The sequence below is a fragment of the Clarias gariepinus genome, chromosome 19 (genome assembly GCF_024256425.1).
Source record: "Clarias gariepinus isolate MV-2021 ecotype Netherlands chromosome 19, CGAR_prim_01v2, whole genome shotgun sequence".
NCBI classification, from domain to species: Eukaryota; Metazoa; Chordata; class Actinopteri; order Siluriformes; family Clariidae; genus Clarias; species Clarias gariepinus.
The window spans coordinates 22,568,983-22,588,799 of record NC_071118.1 but is presented as its reverse complement, the minus strand read 5'-3'; positions in this window follow the sequence as shown (position 1 = coordinate 22,588,799).

The following is a 19,817-nucleotide window of genomic DNA, read 5'->3' as shown; positions in this document are numbered from 1 at the left end:
ACTGGATAATTCAAAACCTGTCCTAATTGTTATTCAGCAGTACCCCCATCCTACAAAAGACAAAGATAAATAAACTGGCTCACATAGAAGTAAACAGACGACTTCTTTATTTACACAAAATTTTGATAAATTTCTATTTTTTGCTATATTGTGAATGTCCTTAATTGTACAGTATATTTTTTATTTTTATCCTAGTTACATTTATTTCCTATCATATTTCTTTTTATTCATATTTATTTCTTATCTATAAGCTTTTATTTTTTAAAGTCACTGGCGGTCGTTTAAGCATTTCACTGCATATCGTCCTGTGTATGTGACAAATAAAATTTAAATTTGGGTATGCTGGTCGACGCGATACGTTAACATGTGTTTAGCCACACGTGTTAGCGTTATTTTTACATGAAAGCGCAATGTGTTAATCATTAACCATACATAAGAGACCATACATGTAACCAGAGCGTAAACCTTGCGAACGCAAGCTTAATAATAAATCAATAATAAATATTCATAATAATAAAGCTTTATAACAATGTTAGGTCCATACCAAGCGTGCGTGTACTTTATACATGCCGGCGCCGTGTATAATGACATGAACGGTGATGGCACCGTAAAGTATCGCGCTCCAGCATAAACAGTCTGTATCATACGTTTCAGTACCAATCCATCTCACCTCAAGCAGTTTACTTGAATTATTCTTATTTTTTCCCACTCGGTTTAACATCGTGATGATGGAATCTTGTAAAGCTTCTAGCCGAGTTAGCGCCGTCAAACTAGTAATAACTGTATGTATGCGTATGTAAACAGTACAAAATAATAATATTTTATGAAATCACACATGTATAATGTTAATAATACGCCCAAACGTGTGTTTAAAATTACTTACCAATTTTCTTGATTCACGTTTCACCACGCCGAGTTCTTCCATGCGGTGTATCAAAATGGCGTAAAGGAGAACGTCGGCACGTACGACCACGGATGACGTTATAAGTCACGTGACAATGGCACCCAAAATTTGTAGTTTAATTTAAATATATTAATTTACTTTATACAAACAAGACTTACTTTTAATTTAAAATCAACCCAACTATTTACGTAACACTGATGACTAAAACAAAACTTAAATGTTTTGAGTTTGATCAAGTAAAACAACTTCTTTAGATTAATGACATGCCTTGTGCACTTTTTTCAGTGCATGTATGACTGTATGTTTTCCTTTTCACAGTGAACTGTCTGCAAATCATCAACTGCCTGTGTATCAGCTGATTTCTACACCAGCTTTACATCCTGAGCAGAAGGTGAGTGTTCAGTATTTACCTCTCTTTTCAGGAACACCAATGAGCACATCTTAATCAGGGGACAGGGACACATGCGTCTGTCTCTTCATGGACATGATGCGTGTGTGTGTTAACGAATGGGGTAGATAGGGCCAAATTCTGCAGCATTCCTTAATAGCAAAAGCAAATAATTGTACACATCATTAATAAAAGCTTGCATACTATGAAATCTTGTGTGTGTGCCTGCCTGCGTGTGTGTGTTAAACTGCATAGTAACATCATGAAGTCTTTTTTACTAGACACTTATATAAACATGTCCTTATTTCTCCCCTGTTGTAGATTGTCATGAAGAGGACAGACCCTTGATGCTCTGCCGTCGTGCACCATCAATACATACGTGAATTTTATTAATTTGTAAATAAAGTGTTTGAGGTAATTTATAGTTAAGTATTTATTTCCAGTTTGCTTATTCTTTAGCAAAACAGTTAAAGTGCATGTAAACATTGCTGCAAATGACATTAAATAGAATCAGATGTCACTCCAATCTGTGTGAGGGTACAGGCTTACAGTATATACAATACACATTACTGCACTTTTTGTAAAGATACAGGCTTATAGACAGCTTACTGAAGCATGCTGCCTTGGAAATGATATTAGTGAAATCTTTGTTTGAGTTTGAACAACATATTCCATAATATTTATGAATACATTAATACCATATGTTCAGCAGTTACAACAGAGGTTTTTAAACATTTTACAGCAAAGGACTCCTTCAACTGTAAAACAAACATCTGCATACATTTACTTATAGTGCATTTCTAAAAATTAATTAAATTATTTAAAAAGTAAAACTCATATTTTAGATTCAATACCCATGAAGCTCATGGCCTTTTTGTTTTCATTTAAATGATTACTGCTTACACCTCAAAATCACAAATCCAGTATGTCAAAATATTAGAATTTTTCACTGCGATCATGGGGAAGACTGCTGACTTAACAAATTGTCCAGAAGATGATCATCTACACCTTCCAGGAGTTTAAGCCCCCTAAGGTCAAACACTACCACCAACTATTTCGCTGACTATGATGTTGCTTGATTGGCCAGCCATCTCACCTGACGTTTCATGGAAAAGATGAGCTGAAATCTGGGATAAATTTACAAGCTGAATGCTTCAGGTGTGATCTGCAAACATAACCAGGGTGTCTAACAGCTTACTGCAATGGGTTACATAAAAATACCAACTATTTAAAAACATGCAGCCTTATGTGAATATCTATGTATGTAATGTAATGTTCAAGAATAGGAGTATCATAAATTTCCCAATAATTAAAATACACATGTAAACAATGAGTGTGTTATTTAAAAAAAATTAATAAATAAATAAATGAATATCATGCAAAAGTGTTTAAGTTTTAAAATTTAGGGGGGGTGGAACACATTCAAAAGGGAAACGTCATACACATAGAAAAAAGATCATAGAGCAAAGGGGAAAATTTTTACTTTCACAAGGGAAAAATCATACACTTACAAGGGAAAAATAATACACTTACAAGGGAAAAATTATATACTTACAAGAGAAAAGTAATACATTTACAAGGGGAAAATAATACACTTACAAGGGAAAAATAATATACCTACAAGGAAAAAGTATATATTTATATGGGAAAAAGCACACATTTTCAAGGGAAAAATAATATACTTACAAGGAAAAAATTATATATTTAAATGGGAAAAATAATATACTTACATGGGAAAAAGCACACATTTTTAAGGGAAAAATAATAGACTTACAAAGGAAAAATAATATATTTATACGGGAAAAAGCGCACATTTTCAAGAAAAAAATAATATACTTACAAGGGAAAAACAATATATTTATACGGGGAAAATAATATACTTACACGGGAAAAAGCACACATTTTTAAGGGACAAATAATATACTTACAAGAAAAAAATTATATATTTAAATGGGAAAAATAATATACTTACATGGGAAAAAGCACACATTTTCAAGGGAAAAATAATATACTTACAAGGTAAAAATAATATATTTATACGGGAAAAATAATATACTTACACAGGAAAAAGCACACATTTTCATTGAAAAAATTATATTCTTACAAGGGGAAAATAATATATTTATACGGGAAAAATAATATACTTAGACGGGAAAAAGCACACATTTTCAAGGGAAAAAACACATTTTCAAGGGAAAAAGCACACATTTACAAGGGGAAAAGGTCACATTTACAAGGGGAAAAGGTCACATTTACAAGGGAAAAATTCAATTCAATTCAATTTTATTTGTATAGCGCTTTTAGCAATTTTCATTGCCGCAAAGCAGCTTTACACAGTCAAAAAAATTATTTAAGTTTGTATAAAATGTGAATTTGTATGAATCAAAATGGTCAGTTTGTCCCTGAGATGGTAGTAGGAAGAAACCTTGAGAGGAACCAGACTCAACAGGGAACCCATCCTTATTTGGGTGAAACAGAAAGCAGTAAATGATCTGCATTTATACTGTGTGTAGGGTGGGAGGCAGTTTAGCTATAATAGCTGATGTTAATTGATGTTAATATGGAGTCCAGGTAGTTATTGAAGACCCAGGTAGACTTGTAAGAAGTTCCAGTCCTGAACTATCGAACTGTCAAGTCCCCAGAGAAACAGTTGCCAACACCAGTCAAGGCCAGAACCATTTTCTAGGTAGAGAGAATCATCCCCAGACACCAGACGCATCCCAGAGAGACACACGGGGCATCCATGTGACGAGATCTTCAACCAGAAGCGGGGCACCAGAATGGGTCAGACAGGTCCGGAGGGCAGAGGGAGTCTGGATCACTGGCAGCTCAGGAACGACATGTGTAGCTCGACAGAGAGAGGGAAAGAGTGAAAGGGGGAGACAGGAGGAGAGAGAAAGAGGGGGGAAAAGAGAAGAAGAGGAGAGATGGCAGTTAGGTATGGTCACAGTCACACAATGTATAATGTGAATGTATATTAACTGTAGAGTGCAAGCAGAGACTCCGGCAGGACTAACTATGACAGCATAACTAAAAGGGAGAGCCAGAAGGAAACACAAACATGAGGGCTTCCTGAGATGTAAAGCGAACAATCACCTCACCGTCAGCAAACCTGAGTGATCAATGAGAGTGAGGAAGACAGCATCTAAACATACCAGTTCACCATAATACTCTGCATCCATGAGTCCCCCAGATCTGCTCCTTTACCTATGGCTAATCTATTTATAAAAATGCTTGGCTAAATAAATAGGTTTTTAGCCTGGACTTAAACACTGAGACTGTGTCTGAGTCCCGAATACTATTTGGAAGACTATTCCATAATTTTGGGGCTTTGTAAGAAAAAGCTCTGCCCCCAGCTGTATTTTTCATAATACGCGGTACTGACAAGCAGCCTGCATCCTTTGATCGAAGTAGGCGTGGCGGATCGTAAGACACTAGCAGTTCGCTCAGGTACTGCGGCGCGAGACCATTTAATGCTTTATATGTCAAGAGTAGTATTTTAAAATCAATGCGAAATTTCACAGGGAGCCAATGGAGTGAAGATAAGATAGGGGTGATGTGCTCATATCTTCTGGTTCTGGTGAGGACTCTCGCTGCTGCATTCTGGACTAGCTGAAGCTTATTTATGCATCTAGCTGAACAACCAAGACAGTAAGGCATTACAATAGTCCAACCTAGAGGTGATAGAAGCATGAACTAGTTTTTCTGCATTGTTTAGCGACAATAAATTTCTTATCCTGGCAATATTTCTGAGGTGAAAGAATGCTATCCTGGTAATATTATCTACATGTGCTTCAAATGAAAGGCTGGAATCAATAATCACACCAAGCCCTTTCACTGTTGCATTTGATGGAACAGAAAGGCCATCTAAAGTTACAGTGTGATCTAAAATTTTACTCCCAGCTGTATGCGGTCCTATGACTAGAACTTCTGTCTTATCCGGATTTAGCAGAAGGAAGTTAATTAGCATCCAATTTCTTATGTCCTGCACACATTGCTCAATTTTAGTAAGCTGTTTTTTCTCATCAGGTTTTGCTAAGACATATAACTGTGTATCGTCAGCATAACAATGAAAACTAATACCATGCTTACGGATTATGTTGCCCAGAGGAAGCATGTAAAGGGAAAAAAGAAAAACTGAACCCTGTGGAACGCCAAACTCCACTAGAAAACATGCAGAATAAGCACCATTTAAGTCTACATACTGATAACGATGGGTCAGATAGGATCTGAGCCAGGAGAGGGCTGTACCCTTAATTCCTACTACATTTTCTAATCTGTGAAGAAGAATAGCGTGATCAACAGTGTCAAAAGCTGCACTGAGGTCAAGTAATACAAGCATAGTTACACAACCCTGATCAAAGGCCAATAGGATGTCATTTACTACTTTAACGAGTAACATTTAAAAAGGTAACATTTACAAGAAAAAATTATATATTTTCAACGGGGAAAAACTCACTTACAAGGGAAAAAACATACACATATACGGGAATGATGATTTGACCTTCTGGGCGACTGTATAAATAACTATAACTTTAACTGTGAACTGTACTGTGCTATGAACTGTAACTGTACTGTACTTTATTATTATACTGATGTAAATGCATTAAAACAAAGATTTAGAAAAATAATCACTCAAATTTACATCAATCTGAATAAACCCAAACTGCATATGAAAGGAATTAGCACAGGTAGTGGTCCATTTTTTATTAAATATAAAAGCAATGTCATTTTTGGCCTTTATCGCGCTCCGTAGAATCTCAGTGGTATGCACATGCCACTGCGGGCATTTTATTAAATATAAAAGCAATGTCATTTTTGGCCTTTATCGCGCTCCGTAGAATCTCAGTGGTATGCACATAACCCCTCGCGGGCGAGCCTTCTTCTAAAAGTTTTTACCTTTTAGCTCAGTGATGTGAGAGATCATAAATATATAGAATGCCGTTTATCTTCAGCTGTTGTCGCTGTGCTTCAGTTCACCAGATTTCAAACCATACCATGCAATACCATAATGCCACAGCACAGTAATTATTGTAAAAATATTTAGGATACAGTGAAAGCACCTCCTACCTGTAAATTAATTACAGCTAACAATGAAATATACAGTTAGCACTCGTAAAACCTTGTATAACCCATAATGCATTGCAAATTACAGCAATAAATTGTAAAATGGCAAAACAGTAAGTTTCTGTCTAATTTTGCTGTAAAAAATACAGCAATTTGTTACAGTGTACGTAACAACAACAAAAACAACAGTTAGTTGTTATTTTAAGACACAGAGGTCAGCCTTTCTGTAGTAGTTCTTGCAAGAAAAATATTGTCAAGTGCATTTGCAAAATCCTTCAAGCACCATAATGAAACTGGCTCTCATGAAGGCCATACTAGGAGGGCAAAACTAAAACCTACCTCTGCCGCAGACGAGAAGTTCATTTAGAGTAATCAGGAACGATCATGGAGTTAGAAACTTTTGAACGGTAGTACTGTATATATAGATATCATGACATCATCTGGAATATGTATTATTTCATCCAGGGCACTAATAACCACTACCTCCTGTCTGCAAATTAACTATAAATAGTCAATGTTCAGTGGTCGTCGCGCCCAGATTTGAACCAAACCATCATTGATGGTTGTGTCATTGAAGGATTCAATTCAATTCAATTTAATTTGTATAGCGCTTTTAACAATTGCCATTGTCCCAACGCAGCTTTACACAATCAAAAGAATTATTTAAGTTTGCATGGAATTTGAATGTGTATGAATCAAAATGGTCAGATAGTCCCTGGTGAGCAAGCCGAGAGTGACAGTGGCAAGGAAAAACTCCCTGAGATGGTAGTAGGAAAAAACCTTGAGAGGAACCAGACTCAGAGAACAGAGAGCAGGAATTGCAGGAATCTGCATTTATACAGTGTGTTAGTTGGCAGGCAGTTCAGCATAACAATTGATGTAAATTGATGTAAATTGATGTTAATATGGAGTTCCAGTTAGTTATTGAAAAATTAGGTAGACTTGTATAAAGTTCCAGTCCTGAACTATCAAACAGTCAAGTCCTCAGAGAAACAGCTGCCAACACCAGTCGAGGCCAGAACCGTCTTCTAGGTAGAGAGAACCATCCCCAGACATAAGACATCGTCTGGATCACTGGCAGCTCAGGAACGACATGTGTAGCTCGACAAAGAGAGGGCAAGAGAGGGAGGAGAAGGAGCAGGAGAGAGAGCAGAAAAGAAGACAGTATCAGTTAAGTCTGGTCACAGTCATATAATGTACGAATAATGTAAATGTATATTTACTGTAGAGGGCAAGCAGAGACTCCGGCAGGACTAACTATGACAGCATAACTAAAAGGGAGAGCCAGAAGGAAGCACAGACATGAGGGCTCCCTGAGATGTAAAGCAACCAATTACCTTACCGTCAACAAACCTGAGTGATCAACGAGAGTGGGGAGGACAGCATCTAAACATACCAGTTCACCCCCAGATCTGCTCCTTCACCTAAGGCAAATTAATTTATAAAAATTATTAAATAAATAGGTTTTTAGCCTGGACCCAAACACTGAGACTGTGTCTGAGTCCCGAACACTATTTGGAAAACTATTCCATAATTTTGGGGCTTTGTAAAAAAAAAAAAAGCTCTGCCTCCAGCTGTAGTTTTCATAATACGCGGTACTGATAAACAACCTGCATCCTTTGATCGAAGTAGGCGTGGCGGATCGTAAGACACTAGCAGTTCACTTAGATACTGTGGTGCGAGACAATTTAATACTTTATATGTCAAAAGTAGTATTTTAAAATCAATACGAAATTTCACAGGGAGCCAATGAAGTGAAGATAAGATAGGTGTGATGAGCTTGTAGCTTCTAGTTCTAGTGAGGACTTTGGCTGCTGCATTCTGGACTAGCTGAAGCTTGTTTATGCACCTAGTTGAACAACCAGAACAATTCTCAAACCTAGAGGTGATAAAAGCATGAACTAGTTTTTCTGCATCGTTTAGCGACAATATTTCTTATCTTGGTGGTGAAAGAATGCTATCCTGGTAATATCATCTACACGAGCTTCAAATGAAAGGCTGGAATCTATAATCACACCGAGGTCTTTTACTGTTGCACTTGATGAAACAAGATGGCCATCTAAAGTTACAGAGTGATCTAGAATCTTACTTCTAGCTGTATACGGTGCTATGACTAGAACTTCTGTCTTATCTGGATTAAGCAAAAAGAAGTTAATTAGCATCCAATTTCTTATGTCCTGCACACATTGCTCAACTTTAGTAAGCTGGTTTATCTTATCAGGTTTTGCTGAGACATATAACTGTGTGTCGTCAGCATAACAGTGAAAATTAATACCATGCTTACGGATTACGTTGCCCAGAGGAAGCATGTAAAGAAAAAAAAAGCAGTGGGCCTAAAACTGAACCCTGTGAAACACAGAGAAAATGCAGAATAATCACCATTTAAGTCTACATAATGAAACCGATCGGTCAAATAGGATCTGAGCCAGGAGATGGCTGTACCCTTAATTCCCACTACATTTTCTAATCTGTGAAGAAAAATACAATGATCAATGGTGTCAAAAGCTGCACTGAGGTCGAGTAATACAAGCATGGTTACACAACCTTGATCAGTGGCCAAGAGGAGGCCTGTGCTGTGATGAGGCCTAAATCCTGACTGATACAGTTCATGTATGCCATTTCTATGTAGATATGAGCATAGCTGCTCCGCTACTATCTTTTCCAGAATCTTAGAGATAAAGGGGAGGTTTGATATTGGCCTGTAATTGGGCAGCTGACAGGGGTCAATGTCAGGTTTTTAATAATCGGTTTAATAACTGCTAATTTAAAAGATTTTGGAACATACCCAATGCTTCAATTCAATTCAATTTTATTTGTATAGCGCTTTTAGCAATTTTCATTGCCGCAAAGCAGCTTTACACAGTCAAAAAAAATTATTTAAGTTTGTATGAAATGTGAATTTGTATGAATCAAAATGGTCAGTTTGTCCCTGGTGAGCAAGCCGAGGGCGACAGTGGCAAGGAAAAACTCCCTGAGATGGTAATAGGAAGAAACCTTGAGAGGAACCAGACTCAACAGGGAACCCATTCTCATTTGGGTGAAACAGAAAGCAGTAAATGATTTGCATTTATACAGTGTGTAGGGTGGGAGGCAGTTCAGCTATAATAGCTGATGTTAATTGATGTTAATATGGAGTCCAGGTAGTTATTGAAGACCCAGGTAGACTTGTAAGAAGTTCCAGTCATGAACTATCGAACTGTCAAGTCCCCAGAGAAACAGTTGCCAACACCAGTCAAGGCCAGAACCGTCTTCTAGGTAGAGAGAACCATCCCCAGACACCAGACGCATCCCGGAGAGACACACGGGGCATCCATGTGACGAGATCTTCAGCCAGAAGCGGGGCACCAGGATGGGTCAGACAGGTCCGGAGGGCAGAGGGAGTCTGGATCACTGGCAGCTCAGGAACGACATGTGTAGCTCGACAGAGAGAGAGAAAGAGTGAAAGGGGGAGACAGGAGGAGAGAAGAAAGAGAAAGAGGGGGGGGAAGAGAAGAAGAGGAGAGATGGCAGTTAGGTATGGTGAAGAATGCTGTGTGAAGAATTAATTATTCTTAACAGGGGTTCTGTTATTGCTGGTACTATCTGTTTAAGAAAATGTGTTGGTACAGGATCTAATATATAGGTTGATAAATTTGCAGAAGAGATAAGTAAAATTAGTTCATTGTCTTCAAGGGGAGTAAAGTATTCTAGGCTCCAATCTGACATGGCTAGTTTAAAATCTGCATAACTTACATTGTTTGGTTTTAAAGCCTCAATTTTAAGCCTAATATTTACAATTTTATTATTAAAAAAGTTCATGAAGTCCTCACTATTACACGATGTTGTTGTAGAGATTTCTGCAGTGGTCTTATTTCTGGTTAATTTGGCTACGGTATTAAATAAAAATCTAGGATTATTTTCATTATTTTCTATAAGAGTAGAGAGATACGCTGATCTAGCTACACTAAGAGCTTTTCTATAGTTCAGGATGCTCTTCTTCCATGCTATTTAAAATACTAAGAATTTAGTTTGACGCCATTTACGTTCTAATTTCCGAGCGGAAATTTAAAGAGCGTGTATGATCGTTATACCAGGGAGCGAGTTTCTTATCTCTGATAATTTTTCTTTTTACTGGAGCTACATTATCTAAGGTATAACGGAACGTTGACTCTAAATATTCAGTCGCCTGATCGAGTTCTGTGGGGTCAGACGGTAAACTAATCAAAGTTGGTAACTCTGGGAGATTATTGATAAAACTCTGTGTGGTAGTTGATGTAAATGTACGTTTAGTACGGTAGCGCGTTGCTGTGCGCACGTCATTACTATGACACACTTAAATTGAGACAAAATAGTGATCTGATATAACTTCAGACAATGGACTTGTAAATAAATTTCTTATACTTAATCCGAAGAATATTATTAAATCTAAAGTGTGACCTACTTTATGAGTGGGTCCTACTACACACAGATTTACTCCAGTATAGACATAAATGCTTTACGCACAGGGTCTTTTGGATTCTCAAAATAATTATTAAAATCCCCAGCAATTAATGCCTTGTCTACAGAAACGACTAGGTTTGAGAGGAGATCTTCAAATTTACTAAGAAATTCAGCGTACGGCCCTGGAGGTCTGTAAATGATGATTAGTGGAATCGACTGAGCTGACTTAATATTTGTAGCTACACTTGTTATGTTACTATAGAGAACTTTAAATGAATTAAATTTGTGTCCGTGTTTTTGTATAATAGTCAAATTATCGTTGTAAATAACTGCGACGCCTCCTCCTCTACCAGTTAACCGAGGCTGGTGTATGTAGTTGTATCCAGGAGGACCAGCTTCATTTAAAGCTACATACTCGTCCTGTTTAATCCAGGTTTCTGTTAAACAGAGTATATTAAATTCCATATCTGTGATAATTTCATTAACTATAACTGCTTTAGATGCAAGAGATCTAATATTTAACAGTCCTAGCTTCAGATCAGAGGTGCCGGCTGCACATTCAGATCCGAGTTTGTGGTATCTATGTTAATTAAATTGCTAAAACAGACTTTCTGGGTCTTTCTACATTTTTGCTTAACTCGGGGAAACAGACACAGTCTCAATATAGTGAACCCTAAGTGACGACTCTATGCAGCTAGCAGACGGTTGGTTTAGCCTGATTGTCACTGATTAACAAGGCCTCTTCTGAGACTATGAGCTATTTTACAGGAAATGAGAGCAGACACTGTCCCGCCCTAACAGGCCAGTTTTGCCCTTAAAGGTCTTTCAAGACTATGTCTATGAAGCCCACATTGTTTTCTGAGCACCACCTGGACATCCAGCGATTCAGCGACCATAACTTGCTGTAAGCTTTGTTGCCACGTCTGATTGGGATGGGACCAGTGCATATTATGTCATTGGCCATCGCCTTCGCTAATTTAAACACCTCTGTGAAGTTATTCTTGCTAACCTCTGACTGACGAAGGCGTAAATCATTAGCTCCAGCATGTACTACTACAGTATCTTAGAGAACCTGTGCTGTCCTAGAGCCCTAAGATTATCTGCTATGTCCGATGCTCTGGCTCCCGGGATACACCTAACCACTGCCGCTGGTGCCCCTAAAGGCCTGGCTAATTTTACATTTCACATGTCTCAGTATAGAGTCTCCTATAACCAGAGCTCTTTTCAGGTTTCTCAGCGGGTGCACCACTGAGTTCAGCAAACCTGTTGCGCAGAAGAGGTGTGCTCCGGTGGGCTAGCCTTAGTGTTAGCTTTGGCTGAACGAGTATGAGTCGTCACGCACTCGCCCCACTGTGAGGGCTCTAATGCCGGAGTCAGGGGCTGGTTATCTCAACCTACGGCACCCAGACTGGCCGCTACGGGAATAACGCTGCTCTCACACTCTCTAACCTTCTCTAAAGTCTGGATGCGCTCCTCTAACACTGATATCTTTTCTGTCAGAGTGCTCACTAACACACACCTTTCACAAATAAAATTACCACTAACGACGGTGGAAGAATGTTTAAACATTAGTATAAGTTGTTTTGAGCTGAATTCCCTTTGTTGTTCTTTTTTTCCAAAAAGTGCAAAAAAAACAGGAAAAAAGTCAAAGCCAAATAGTATGAAGATGTAAAAACTAGTTGCTATTAATATTATTATTGTATAAACGAAAAAAGCAATATAATTAAAACGCTGATACAAACACGAAACCTTCGCGGCAACGATACGAAAAACAGGAAGTTACCAGGATGTACTGCTGGAGAGATTTCTAAATTATTAAAAAGAGAAGATGTATTTCAATGCACAGACAGTAAGTTACAACGTTTAAAATAAATGTTTTGAATCATGCTGCATATCTCATCCAAACCACACTGTATTAACATACTGTAGTTGCTACATAAAGTACAACATGCTATATGTATTTACTGCTGTAACTGTAATTTCAAACGGACCTACCAAACACCAGTTTAGAAAGTCACAATGAATGATCAATTCACCACACTCAAATTGTAAGAACAATAGTCAGTCACATGCTAGTTTTACTATGCTGATTGTTTGCGTTGTTTCATTTGAAAATGAAAAACTGCGACAAATATTTATTGAGGGTGAAGTATTTAAAAAGATGACAAAGTGGTTAGCTGTGTTATTTTCGGCGAAGTTCATTAATGAAACATTACGAAATAAAGTAATAACTTACACGTGCATCCTGTTCTTAGTTTGTAATTAACTTAGATTGTGCAAAAGGTGGTCAAAGATTTTGTACACAGTTGTAAATCTATGAATTGTGTTTTGCATATATATATATATATATATATATATATATATATATATATATATATATATATATATATATATATATCATACTCGTGCACAATATATATATATATATATATATATACGTATATATATTGTGCACGAGTTGTTTTTATGTAAATATATATATTTTTTGTGCACGTGAATTGGGATACTTTTTTGTTTTCCATCGTGTCTTTTGTGTGAATTATTAAAGACTTTCTTTTGCTTCCATAATTTTGAGAAGCGGTTGTTTATGACTACAATTGCTGTGGATTAGGAAGATCTGTAATGGAAACCAGTGCTGTATGACCATGGTCTCTGTGGTATTTGGAAGAACATTATGTATCCACATATACACACAGTATATGTATATATATTGTGCTCTTTTGTGATGAATGTGTTTTATAATACTTCCATATATTTAAGAATTTAATATGTGACAAACAACTGAAGAATTAATGAGATGCAATATTTAAAAAAATATGACAATTTATGGGGTTTTATTAACAAATATTAAAAAATCACATTTAGAATTATTCATACATTTTATGTATGACATACATTTTATATTACAAGGTTTCAATAATCAATAGAAAAGCTTTTGTTCTTAATGACGGCCTGCAAACACTTCTTGTAGGTCCCCACAAAATTTCTCCAGGTCTTTTGTGGAATGTTTCCCCAGTCTTCAATTTTCAAAAGTCTCAAGTTGTTGAAGAGTGGAAGGCTTTCTAGCCCCAATCCCGATCTTCAAATTTATCCACAAATTCTTAATTGGGTTCAGGTCAGAGATCTGACTTGGCCATTCCAGAGCATTTATGTTGTAATCCCTGAACCATTGCTAAATAGCAATAGTTATATAAAATGAAGAGATCACAGCAATTTACTCCAGTAAACATCTAAAATGTTATCAAAAGGAGGATAGATGGTCACAAAAGATTAAGCTAGGCTGAGCTGTGGTATAAAATTACCAAGTGAAAAAACTGGTGGAGAGCTTGCCAAAACATATAAAAGCTGTAATTGCAAATTTCAGCAAATACTAATTTTTTTATTTTGTTTAGCCAAAGCATTAACACAATTTGTTTAAACAATATTTGCATTTTGTTTTATTTGAGTTATTAAAACTCTGCAAATACTGCATGATCTTGAATTATTTTAATGTTCTGTGTCACAATTTTCTTTACTGTAAATATCAGAGGTGTGGACTCGAGTCACGTGACTTGGACTCGAGTCAGACTCGAGTCATGAATTTGATGACTTTAGACTCGACTTGACAAAATATAAAAAGACTTGCAACTCGACTTGGACTTTAACATAAATAACTCTGACTTTCACTTGGACTTGCGCCTATTGACTTGTAAAGACTTGCTACTTCCCATAAAAAGCCCAAAGATAAAAAGAATGTTAACACGGTCCGCTCTATCTCTGTTTATGTGTCTGCGAAATGATACCGAAGGTAGTTTCGTTTGGCTATAAAAAATTGGCTATATGTGCGGACCACTGAGCTTCTACGCAACGCAGGAAAGGCCAAAAAGGAACTAACTCTAGCCATCAGGATGTGTTTCCCTTGTTTTCTTGGACATATTTAAAATGATGAACCTCGGCTGAGTCACTTGTAGGCTGTAAACATGTCAGTACATGCGTTGTATTGTTTATATTTAATCACTGGTATACACTACCCATGATTTGCTGATTTCTTTCATATGCAGTTTGGGTTTATTCAAATAATGTGACCTAGTAAATTGACATCACGCGGATAAAATGCTAATTATCTCGCATGATAATAATAATAATAATTATTATTATTATAATATAATATTTAATTATAATAATTATTATTATTAATATTATAATATATAATATTTAACTATAGTATAATAATAATAATTATTATTACTATTAGTATTATTATTGTCTTGAGACTGTATCTGACGGGTCTCTATTTTGGCATTATGGTTTTGCTGAAAAGGCATATTTGATATAAAATATCAGACAAAATACTGACATGTTTACAGCCTACAAGTGACTCAGCCGAGGTTCATTATTCTAAATATGTCCAAGATAACAAGGGAAACACATCCTGTTGGCTAGAGTTCGTCAGGGATTAAAAAACACTAACTGTCCTTTTTATTCTTTACCGCGCTCTGTAGAATCTCAGTGGTCCGCGCATAACCCTTCGCGGGCGAGCCTTCTCCTAAATGCGCGTTCCCTGTGCCTTTTCACGGGAGTGGGGCTAAAAAAACGCATCCTGATGGGGGAACAAACTTCGACACAGCATGAGGTAGCCTACGTGAGTGTATCACACAAGGTAGGGAGCAAAGTTCTTTAATGTTATGTGAAGAAAACAACGTTATTGTTTGTATGAAGTAGCCTACTTCATTGAGAATATGTGCTACCATTTTACATTTCTACTAGCATTTACTAACATTTGTATTTTTATGTATCTGAGCAATGTTCTTTCATAAAAAAAAGGTTTGTTTAATAAATACAGATCTTACAACCATACATAATCTGTATACATTTTATTTTTCTGCTAAAAAGACTTGAAAAGACTCGAAAGTCAAACCGTAGGACTTTGGACTTGACTTGAGACTTGTTGCCTTTGACTTGGGACTTGACTCGGGACTTGCCTGTCTTGACTCGGGACTTGATTTGGGACTTGAGGGCAATGAATTGAGACTTACTTGTGACTTGCCAAACAATGACTTTGTCCCACCTCTGGTAAATATACACTCTAAATAGCAAGTTATATTTTGAATTTAGGATAAATTTTGTCAGCAGTTCACAAAAAATTAAACTAAATTGTTCATCTCACCAGTACTTGCACCTGTAAGAAAAAATAAAAACATGAGAAACAGTTTATTTTGCAGTGTTTTTTTTTTTCAGAGCTGTATATGGCAACAAAAGTATATAATCCCAAACGTTTATACACATATACAACACTTAAAAGTATAATATATAAATAAAATCTGATATTTTATGTATTTTTGAGAACAAGCATAAAAACCCACAAAAGAATGGCTTCAGAAAACAAAATCTGCCTTTTGGATTGGCCAAGTCAGAGCCCATTATTATTTACTGTAGGCACATTGTATTTGTCAATACTCTTAACTTACTTAGATGAAGATCAGATCATATTTCAAACTATTTAATGCAAAAAAAAAACCCATAAAATTTCAAAAGGTTTTTGAATTCCAAAAACTTTTTCTTGCCCCTTTTATACTGTATACTGTATGTGTGTGTGTGTGTTTCTGTGTCTGGCACCAGGAACTTAACTGGGAATCGTTTGGGTGTTAATTTGTTCAGCAAATTGAAAGTTTATAAATGACTCACTCTCAAGTCCCCAACCCAAAAAAATTCCCTGTAAAGTTCCTAATGCCACACACACACACACATAGTAAAAACAGACAGAATTTAAAATTGTTCTTAGTAGATATTACGCTTGGCCATCTATTTGTAGAGGTTTAGTGGTTTGTATTTTTTGTATTTTACATCATTTATTTGCTGTAACACCTTGTCAGGGCCGACATATGGGTGGTAAAGCTTTTTGCATTCCTTAGATATTCCTAGATTTTTCTTAAATATCCAGACTAAGAGCTAATAAAAACCGAAAATTCTCTATCAAAGAGACAAATAAAAAATTGGATTTTAACACAGAAATGTTGTACTACTAAAAAGTATGAACATATACAGCACTTAATGCTTGGTCAGTGCTGCCTTTGAATGAATTACCTAAGCTACGGACAAAAAGGACTGGATAGTTGCTCACTGGGCCTCTTTTAGATGTCCTCTTTTCACATAAATGTAAATTTTGCATTTCATTTGGAAATCAACGTCTTAGAGTCTAGAGGAAGAGATGAGAGGACCAGAATCCAAGTTGCTTGAGGTCCAATGTAAAGTTTGTACAGTCAGTGGTGGTTTGGGTTTTAGAACACTTCAGGCTTTCTTTTACTAACCAGCTTTATGGAGATGCAAACACAGGCGTCAGAAAAAAAAAAACGATCTTAGGTTGGGCAACCTACTCTACAAACAGCAGAAACTGGAAAAAGCTAAATTGTATTCACTTTTCGAAGCACATTGTTGCTGGCCAGGGGGGTCAACCAGTTATTAATTCCAAGAGTTCAGTTACTTTTTCCACTACCATTTTAAACATTGGTTGAGTTTGTTCAATAAAGACTTTTTGTGTGTGTGTTTTAATATCTGATTTAGCTTTTAACAGTTTTTGCTGTTTGTAGGTAGCCCGAACTAAGCCTGATTTTTCTGGCTCTCATCTTTATTTGTTTGCCCATTATTATTTAGTCACATAATATTTGTCAATCCTCTTACAGTAACTTACTTAGAAGAAGAAAGTTTAGATCACATTTCAAACAATTTAATGCAGACAACCATGAAATTCCAAAAGGTTTGGATACTTTTTCTTGTCGCTTTATATGCTGTGTGTGTGTGTGTGTGTGTGTGTGTGTGTGTGTGTGCCGGGCACCAGGAAATTAAAAGGTGTTTATTTGTTTACCAAATCAAAAGTTTATTAATGACTCAACCTACGGCAATTGTGTGCTTGCCTCAAACTTACCTAACACCCATGCGATGTCCTGGACAAACAAGTTCCCAACCCGCAACCCCCCCAAAAATCCCTATGAACTTCCTGGTCTCAGACACACACATATACACACTCTCTTTCTCTCTCTCTCTCTCTCTCCTTCTCACACACACACAGTGAAAAACAGCTAGAATTTAAAATGGTTCTTAGTGAAAATGGTGCTTCTTCATCTTTTTGTAGAGGTTTAGTGGTTCAAAATAAAATTTTTATGTTACATCATTTACAGCTCTGGAAAAAAATAAAATAAATCCTAAATGCAAAATAATCTGTTTTACGGTTTCATTTTTTTGAACTGCTGACAAAATTTCTCCTAAATTCAAAATATAACTATTGTTATTTAAAGTGTATATTTCAAGAAAATGGTAACATCACAAAACATCAAAATAACCCAAAATCATACAGTATTTGTAGAGTTTTAATAATTTAAATAATACAAAATGCAAATAATTTGTAAACAAATTGTATTTATGTTTTGACTAAATAACAATAGGAAATTACTATTTGGTGAAATAACCCTGATTTGCAATTACAGCTTTCATGTGATTACACCTTTGATTGTGATGTTGTCTCTCCACCAGTTTTTAGTATTGCTGTTGGGTAATTTTATACCATTCTTTTTGCAGAAAAAGCAAACAGCTCAATTTTGCTAGATGGCTTCTATTGGTGACATTCCAGTTTTCTGTAATAAATTGCAGTGGTTTCCTATTTTGTTTTCCAGAACTGTATTTACTGTAACAACTTCTAGGGGCTGACATATCTATGGTAAAGTTTTTTGCATCCATCAGTTACGGATGGAAAAAAAGGTGACTCTAGGAGCCTGTGGCAGGGATTAAGATAAAATAGGATGAGCCTTTATTAATCCCGAAGGAAATTGTTTCTCCAGTGTCTGCATATTTAAAAGATACAAATACAATATAAAAAAAATAATAAAATACAATATAAACGGATATAAATAGAATAAAATATATAGAAAGAAAACTAAAAAACAAATACAGAAAGGTGTAGATTTGACTCTTTTGTGTGATGTACATTTATATTATTGCACCCAGGATTTATATTGCACATAATATTTGATATTGCATATAGAGTGCTAATGATATTGCACACCGGATATATATAAATATTGCACATGATTTCATAATATTGCATAATTAGTGGTTTTGCATGTGAAATTGTTATTGTGATAATATTGCACAATGTATTACATTTACATTTAGGCATTTGGCAGACGCTCTTATCCAGAGCGACTTACAAAAAGTGCTTTAATGTTTACATAATTGGATACATACTTACACTGGGTTAACTAGGTTAATAACTAAGTGCCATTAGTCCAACACAACTAAGAAGAGTTTTTTTTTTTTTTTTTTTCCGGGGGGGAGGTTAGTCCAAGTACTGAAGAAACAGATGAGTCTTGAGTCGTCGTTTAAAGATAGTCAAAGTCTCTGATGTACGGACATCTAGAGGAAGTTCATTCCACCACCTAGGTGCCAGAACAGAAAAGAGCCTGGATGAATGCCGCCCTCGATCCCTGAGAGATGGTGGGATGAGGCAAGCAGTGCTGGAGGATCGGAGGGAACGTGGTGCAGTGCGTGGTGTAATTAGCGCAGAGAGGTAAGTGGGTGCTGGGCCATTTTTAGCTTTGTAGGCAAGCATCAGTGTTTTGAATTTGATGCGGGCAGCTACAGGAAGCCAGTGCAGGGAGCGGAGGAGTGGGGTGGTGTGGGAGACCTTGGGAAGGTTAAAAACAAGACGTGCTGCTGCATTCTGGATCAGTTGCAGAGGACGAATTAGGGCATGATAAAGTTCTAATGATTAATTCTGTTATGAAAGCTCCCGAATGAAGGGGGAGGAGTAATAGAGTTTAATTGCCACTGGTATAAATGACGTCCTGTGGCGTCCGCTTTAGACTTTGGTAGTCTCATTCTGTGGCTGAACGTGCTCCTGTATGACATCGGTGACTCGTGTAGGGGATGTGATGTATTGTCCATGATACTGAGTTTCCTCAGCATCCTCCTCTCAGCTACCTCAACTAGAGACTCCAGCTTCACACCCGCTTTTCTGATGAGCTTGTTAAGTCTGTTGGTATCAGCTGATTTTAATCTGCTTACCTA